Raw genomic sequence first — 7,796 nt, 5'->3', positions numbered from 1 at the left:
GTAACGCAGGCAGCTGAATTGTCCGGTCATTTGGGACACCAAGTCAGAGGAATGGCCGAAGAAGATTTGTACTCGGACCAATTTTCGGCCTGAATTACACCTCACCAAAAACCAAACTCAAGCCTCTGCCATTCCCAGCTCCCCCAAATCATCTTTCCCCAACACCAAAATGGCAGGTGAATTGGCGAGTGCTACGAGAGCATAATCACTACTTTTCGATCCACATGCCTCAAAGCTTGATTTCTTGAAGGTCTTCCCCAGAATTAGGTCGGTGCGTATACGTATGGCTTCTTGTGGAGGTTTTATTTCGTTCCAGGTAGTAGAGGTGGTGGAGGTAAATCTTGCTTATAAGATGCTGCTGGACTTTCATTACTCATGACTGCTTCCTGAAAACTCTCCCCGGTATTTTGAACCATCTCTTCGCAGGAGTGACCGCAGAAGGGACGAAAAACTTCGACTAGAACCAGCCACTGGTTTTGCAGATGGAACAGGAGACTGGAAAAAATTTACAGGCTGCCTCCACCCTTGTTGAATGTATCAACATACCTGAAATGGTTTTGAAATGGTTCACTATCAGATAGAAGGAGAAAAGACTTGGCTCGAACATTGACTAGAAACTAACAATAAATTTCATAATAAGAAACACTACGACAGCTACAAGCTAAGGACTGCATTTAACAACACTGAGTGAAGAGAGAGAGCAAGCTTTATAACAACCTAATAAGTTAATTAAATTATAATACCTTGAGCGGACACCCATTCGAGCACGAGCAGAGTACTGGTTTGAAGTGGGTGGAATTGGCGGAATACCTGAGCTCCGTTCAGAAGAGATGGAGCTTTTTTTTCACTACTTGCGTGAAGCTTTCGGTTTTGGGGGTATCTTTTACACTCTGATCATTTACTCCATTCAGGAAAGTTGCACCATGGGTGGAGGTGGCAATGCTGTTTCCTCTGCCGGAGGCTCAGCTCCTTCCTCAACCCATCTTTTGAGCTTTTCATCAAATAAAATTGTTCTCATCACCCAGTTTAGCCTGCAATGCTCACCATGGAAATGCAGCCGAAGCTCACTATTCACATAAGATACCTGCATTAAGAATAATTTTCAGAAATTCAGTTAACTATAAATTACCTGGCGATCAGGTCGAGATCTTAGGACCAAACCAACAGTCTTTTGGAATAGCTGTGAGCCAAAACGACCAAATCGAGAAGTCCCACTTGACACTGCTGCTTTTTCTTGTTTCCCAGATGAGTTAGCTTCACAGATAAATTAACCTTATCAAAACAAAGATCAGACATAAGATCACAAGCCATTTGTTAGCACCCTTTTTCCCAAACGCACAGAAGAAATGGGATGGGGGGGTGTGACAAACTCTCCTTCACAGGGCACTCTGAAAGAAAATGATAGCTTATCTTCTTACTTTAATATTTGATAACATAATTTAAGGGGTAAAAAGAAATGGCATTTGCATTTGCCTTGTTCACGATTCTTGTGTATCGTATATGCCATTTCAACAACTGTCAGCTAAAACCATGATGATCGAGAAAAAAAGAAATACAACACCTCCAAAACTTGACTCTTGATATCTATGTTGCTTCGACTCTTAGTTTACTTGGAGTACCATGTACAACACATATTTGGGCATGGGTATAGGGGGTATAATCCACCAAATACACGAAAAAAATTTGAAAATAAATCAAACATGCCCATCCAACAGATGGCAAGTACCAACTCACACATCCAAGTTCAAGTAACATAGCTTGAGTTATCCCCCAAAAAAGTTCAAAACACAACTACTGTAACACGATGGTAAATTACAAGACTTACATGATATGAACAGAGAAACAACAAACATGATCTTTAACTTCAAATCATTGCAACCAAATTCATACCCCAGTCATCAATAGAATATCTTCTTTTCCGAATACCTTATCCCAAGAAATCTTTCAAGCTCAACTATAGCAACAGTCAAACTACACTAATCTCATGTCATATGAGCAAAAAGTAAAAATCAACAAACAACATTATCTTCAAGTTCAAATACAAGATAAGATTTTTTTTTTAATTATGAACTTATCCTAACAGTTCTTGTCAAAGGCAGGCAACTATCGCAACACTCTTAAAATCTTCCTAAATTCAATTTTGGGAATGTTTCCATTGCTATGAATCACATTCCGAAAACAAAGGCAAATCATCACTGTTCCAAGGATTCACATGGACTAAGGGGAAGTAAGTGTCTTTGAGAAAGAACCATGAGCAATTAAGTGTAAATGGTTGCAAAAAGACTCCTCTGCATGTTTTGTGTAAAAGAAATTAATCAAAAGCTATTTAAGCAGTCACCTTTCTATCACTTTGACCAAAGTATGGCTCAGATGCTTCTACTTGGCATTGCTGGTAGGTCAGTCTGACTAGTCCATTGATTAATGGGTTCCATTGACGCAGAAGGTGTCAGTGATGTCACGGCCATTGTCGATTCCATTGATGAAGAAGATGTTAGTGGTTGTATTAACATTGTAGGTTGACTGTCAGTGTTTGAGGCCCGTGGTTTGTGGGTAAACTCATTTGATGAACATTGTTATGCGATGTAGAAGGAAGAGGCGGAGGTTGGCCTCCAACAACACGAGCAGTATTATCAAAGAACGTGAGCAATTTACCGACCAGTTAGTTGGCCAAGTTTGTATAGTACCCTGTACAATAAATTCTCTTCTTAATTCAACAAAGAAAGGAAGGCTATGTGGTCTAAGGACTAAGAGTAACCTGCTGGTGGATTCTTAATCGATCTTCAAGAGATGACCTAATTGTTTCCAAGTTTCCACTTCAGATGTTCGGCCAGTTCTCAAAGACTTCAAATGGCTTGACAGTATCTGAATCAACATACCATGAAAAATATAAAGATAATCTACTTTAGTTACATCACCAAATGACATATGTGCCTCAAGACTTACTTCAAAGAATCAGCCATTTCCCAACTTCAGCCAGCATGTAAGCATAAATAAGCTTATATGGCTGAAAAGGTAGGAGAACTGAGAATTTCCAAGCACCTTAGAGTACTCATATAGTTCTGTCCTCTGCACAGATATCAAAAAGGATAGTATACAGTGCTACCGTGGAAGGTGGAGATAAAAATGAATGGCAAAACATTATGTCCAAGTCCAATATCTTGTCAAAATTCAAATTAAGAACTACTCCACAAGAACCAATGAAAAGGGAACTAAGCACAAAACTATTTGCATGACAGACAACGAGAAAGCAGCAGAACTGAAAAAGTTATCAGTAAGTAAAATTTATGCAATAAAGGTCAACGGCTACATCTTTTTGAATGGTCCTACCAATATCAGAAGACAGAGTAATGCTTAAATACCTGAATTGCCTCGGGACTAACATATGTTCGTGGAAAATTCCAATGATCAGCACCAATGACAAAGTCTAGCACCATCTGAATAAGGCTCAAAGTTGGTTTCTGCAACTAAATAGCATATGTGCGCAGCAGCAGCCTGTGCAGTTTTTTCCAAATGCAAAGAAATTATTCGGTGAACACAGAGAAAGGAGTTTATTTTAATAAAAATAGATATACAAGTGGGGAGCGGTATGGAAGAGATGGAATGGCTTAAACCAGTAAGAACTGTATTACCTCACTCCTCTCCTTCCACAAGCAATCTCCAAGATGAATAATAACAAGTTCATCATCTTTTGTTCTATTAGCTGTTATGATGGCCAAGTTCTCTTCCCATCCATCCAACATATTAGCTGCAACCTGCAGTATACAATATATATTTGTACAAGCTGAGAAAAAATGGTTCAAAGACTCCATGCAAGTTACAGGAAAAATAGAAAAAAGGAGAATGATCTTTTCAGAGCAAGCACTCAAATTATGTACACCTGTCCAGGCTGGTTGGGAGTATTTACATAACCAGGGAGATTGCTACTGAAGGAAACTGTGGAAAATACATCTGCTGGTTGGCCTGCAACTACTAGGCATAATGTCCGCAATGGTGACCCAGCTTTTAATTGCTTGAGTGCCATTAGCTTCACAGTATCGCCATAAAACTGGCAGTCATAATTTTAATTATCAGAAGCAGAATCAAGTCTCAAATACTTGCAGGTTTATTCAATACCAATGGAAAATAGATCAACCATTGTATATCCTGTACATATATATAAAACAGAATAATAAATAAAATTTATGCAAAACGTGATCACGGTAACCTGATCACCAAGCTGAGATGCAATAACAAGAGCAGGCCCCCACAGTTGACCTTCTCGTGCGAATTCTAGTGCTTCCTTCTTTCTACCAGAGACAAGAAGCCTCTGTACCTCTAGAGCAGTAGCCTTAACCAATAATAGATACCATTATGGAAAATCTCAATGAAGTTTTTCCTGTTTGGAAAATGCGTGAAAAATAATAAAATTAAAATTACAAGAAACTGAAAATGGTAGTCCATCCATACCTGAATCTGCGCTTCTGATGGCAAGTTCTGCAAGCAGTGAACGACAGCACTGTGTGAACCTAATTGCACTCCCTTCCCTTTCACAGACCCTAAAAGCTTAGCAATGGCTAATCTGGGTATCACTCTCCTGAAAGTAAAAAAAAAGGATAAAAGAGATAAAAAGAAGAAAGAAAAAGTATAAGGTCAGAGCATAGTAGAGTCCATGAGTTAGTTGCACAGTAACAGTAAAAAAGGGAATTAACAATTTCGGAATAGTTCACCTTCAAAGTTTGGTCAGTACCAAAAGGAGACCGAAGTTTTCCATAGTACTGACACGAAATTTTCAGTAAAGAAAAAGCAACTTCAAAACTTCTCCTCTATAGCCCACACTTGAAGATTCACAGTGTGCAATCCTTTCATCAATCCACTTATACAACTCTTTATTTCCAACATTCCCACCAACTAGAGGACCAGGTAAAGGTTGTTGGCACAATGACTGAAAGTAACCTTGGGCACCAAATCCGAAGCTAGAAGCATTACTCTTGTCTGTGACAACTTCCACTAATTTAGTACACTCACCACCTTCTACAGATCCCTTCACCCAAAAAAGAAAAAAAAATTCCTGATGTCTACAGCAGCAGAAAAGAGTTGCAACAGAAAGGAAACTAGAACTACATGAAATTAAAAAGAAAAGAATTTGTGCTACCTGGTTCCCATACATTGCACTTGTTTGAAACAAATTGTTGTTGCTCACCACAAGTTTTCCACCAAATCCAAAAGTCACTAGTGCATGGGGAGGGCGCCCAGCAGAAGACCTTCCCTCAATGGGTGAAGAAGAAAATGAAAGTGCCTATTTGAAGTGGCTGTTGAGATGGTTCCTGATATCTGAGCATCAATGAAAGCCGGTGTGAATTGCATCTGTTTCTCGGCTGAACAGTTGTCTGATTATTAATGTAGTATACTCTGAGGAATAAAACTGTCAAACCTAGACACCTCACCACCATGTAGAAAAGCCTGAGTTTGCTGGTTATAAGGATCAACTGATCGAGAAGGTTCAAATCCATTTTGTTGATCTGCAGGATTGTAAATGTTTCTTAATTGCTTGGTTTCAGAAGAAATGTCTGTTTCACTCTTCAAAACTGAGTAATCTCGGAAACTATTTGAAAATTGCTGATGGTAGTTGCCTGCAGATTCACTCTGATTCATATAAAGTCATGACTACCTGAAAGCTTGGAACTCATAGCTTTCAATATTTTTATTTTGATATTGCCAATCATTATTCATGATTGCTGACTGTTCTACAGTTGGAGTATACTCCAACATCTTCCATTCTAGGGCAATTGTATCATAGTACCAACCAGGGTACTGGGGATCAAACACCATGTGTGCGGGATACTCTGCATTTCCTTGTGAATTCCAATTCCAGTTTGAGGTATCTGAATTCCCAAAGTCCTCAGAGAAAGTTCCTGCAACAGTCTGATTTGTTTGGTGCAAAGACTGTGCGTCCATTTCCCATCTGAAATAAGATAACCACTATCTGAATGTGCCACACCAAAGCTCTCCTGTGAATTCATAACCGTATTTAGATATCCCTCCACTTGATACCATTGCCCGGTATTTGGATCATATTTCCATCCTGGATAAAGATTTTCCCAGTACTGATAATTGCTAAAATCCTGCCCATCTACATTTTGTTCTAATCCCATGCCATAGTATTGAACGTCATTATTTTGTGGATGAATAGAAGAAGCCAAATCAGAAAATGAATTCTCTGATACACCAACTGTCGCATTAAATTCCTTGACCATATCATCCTTATTCCCCACTTCAGAAAAAGGGTCCTCAGAGTTATCCCCAAAATCATTAAAAATTTCTGAGAATGGTCTAGATCCACCACCATAATGAACATTTGAATCAGAGTCAAATGAGCTCCACTGGACCTCTTTCACACCAGTAACTGAAGCTATATCAGTCTTACTGGTACCACTATCCAGCACACCCCCTCCTCCCATCCCTGTCACACTGTACTCCTTCACATTACTAGGTACCAGTGAGTTGCTCTCCTTAGTGGCCACAATACCCTCATTACCATCCAATAACGCAGAAATATCAGCATCTTCTACACCCTTTTGAGCTTCTGTACCAATGTCAACATCCTTTTCACCGGACTCAACCCAGAAGGCCTCGTTTCACTAATAATCAAATTAGCATTACTAGGTACCAGTGAACTGCTATCATTAGCAGCCATTACCCCCACTATCACCCAATAATGCCGAAATATCGGCATCTTCTAAACACTTTTCATCTTCTGTACCAATATCAACATCCATTCCACCAGACTCAACCCCAGAAGGACTCGTTTTACTAATAATCAAATTAGAAAAAGCTTTTGCTTCCTCGGAATCAGCAGCTTCTACTACATGTTAGGGGTGGATCCAGAAAATCAAAGTTGTCGTCATCATTGACCAAATTATCAAAGAAATCCTCATCCAATTGATCCTCCACTTCAATGGAGGAGAAGCCATCTATAACCGGGGTGGGGTTATGAACTCTTCCTATTAATTCTCCACTTCTTCCCTATAAACTAAACAACACTCTTTTCATTTGTGTAAATACCAAAATACGACTTACCAAAATCTAAAACAAAATCCAATTAAACCCTGAAAATTCAAGAAAAGGGATTTCAAAACTTTCTTTTCGATTCAAATCAAAACAAATATAACAAAATAAAGGTTGGATTGCGAGCTGAATGAAAGAGATTAAGAGGATCAATACGGGAAATAATTGAAAGGAGATCGAGAGAATTACCTGGGACTATATAGAATTGGCAAAAGGAGAGAATTGAGACAAAAAGAGGAAATTGGCGCAGTAGCAAACAGATTTGCCGCAACCCGTAAACACTAAAAAGTAAGGAAGATTGCTCTTTCTTGATTTCTTCCCATTTGCCTCCACGTGTTCTGCATTGACTGTTTTTTTTTTTGGTAACAAATAAAAAATAACAGATAATGAAATAAGGGTAACCTCCGCCTTTACTACCTAAACTATCACTTTTATTTCAATTAATATCTAAATTTTTATTTTTTTTAAACTATATATATTATTTACCTTTTATTTCATTTTAGTACCTATTATTTTTTTAATTTTTTAAAATTTAAGAACTAGCATTTTATGGGTAAATTACAGAATTCATCACTCAACTATCTTTTCACTTTTAGTTTGGTCATTGAAGTTTAATTCTTTTAATTTAATCACCTAACTTTCAAACTACTCCTGTTTTGATTATCCTAACTTATTTCATTAATATTTACTATGATGTGGCATCTTTTAAATACTATTTTATTAATATAAGATTAAAATAAAAAGGAAAGGAC

At 38.2% G+C, this 7,796-nt stretch overlaps 1 pseudogene; it reads right to left on the bottom strand.

Annotated features, from left to right (window-relative positions):
• Positions 1-302: 302 nt before the first annotated feature.
• Positions 303-6,755, bottom strand: LOC120120123 (annotated as a pseudogene).
• Positions 6,756-7,796: the final 1,041 nt, after the last annotated feature.

Source organism: Hibiscus syriacus, unplaced genomic scaffold (assembly GCF_006381635.1).
Source record: "Hibiscus syriacus cultivar Baekdansim isolate YM2019G1 unplaced genomic scaffold, ASM638163v2 tig00110332_pilon, whole genome shotgun sequence".
Classification (NCBI taxonomy): domain Eukaryota; kingdom Viridiplantae; phylum Streptophyta; class Magnoliopsida; order Malvales; family Malvaceae; genus Hibiscus; species Hibiscus syriacus.
This window is presented reverse-complemented; position numbering and strand designations above follow the sequence as displayed.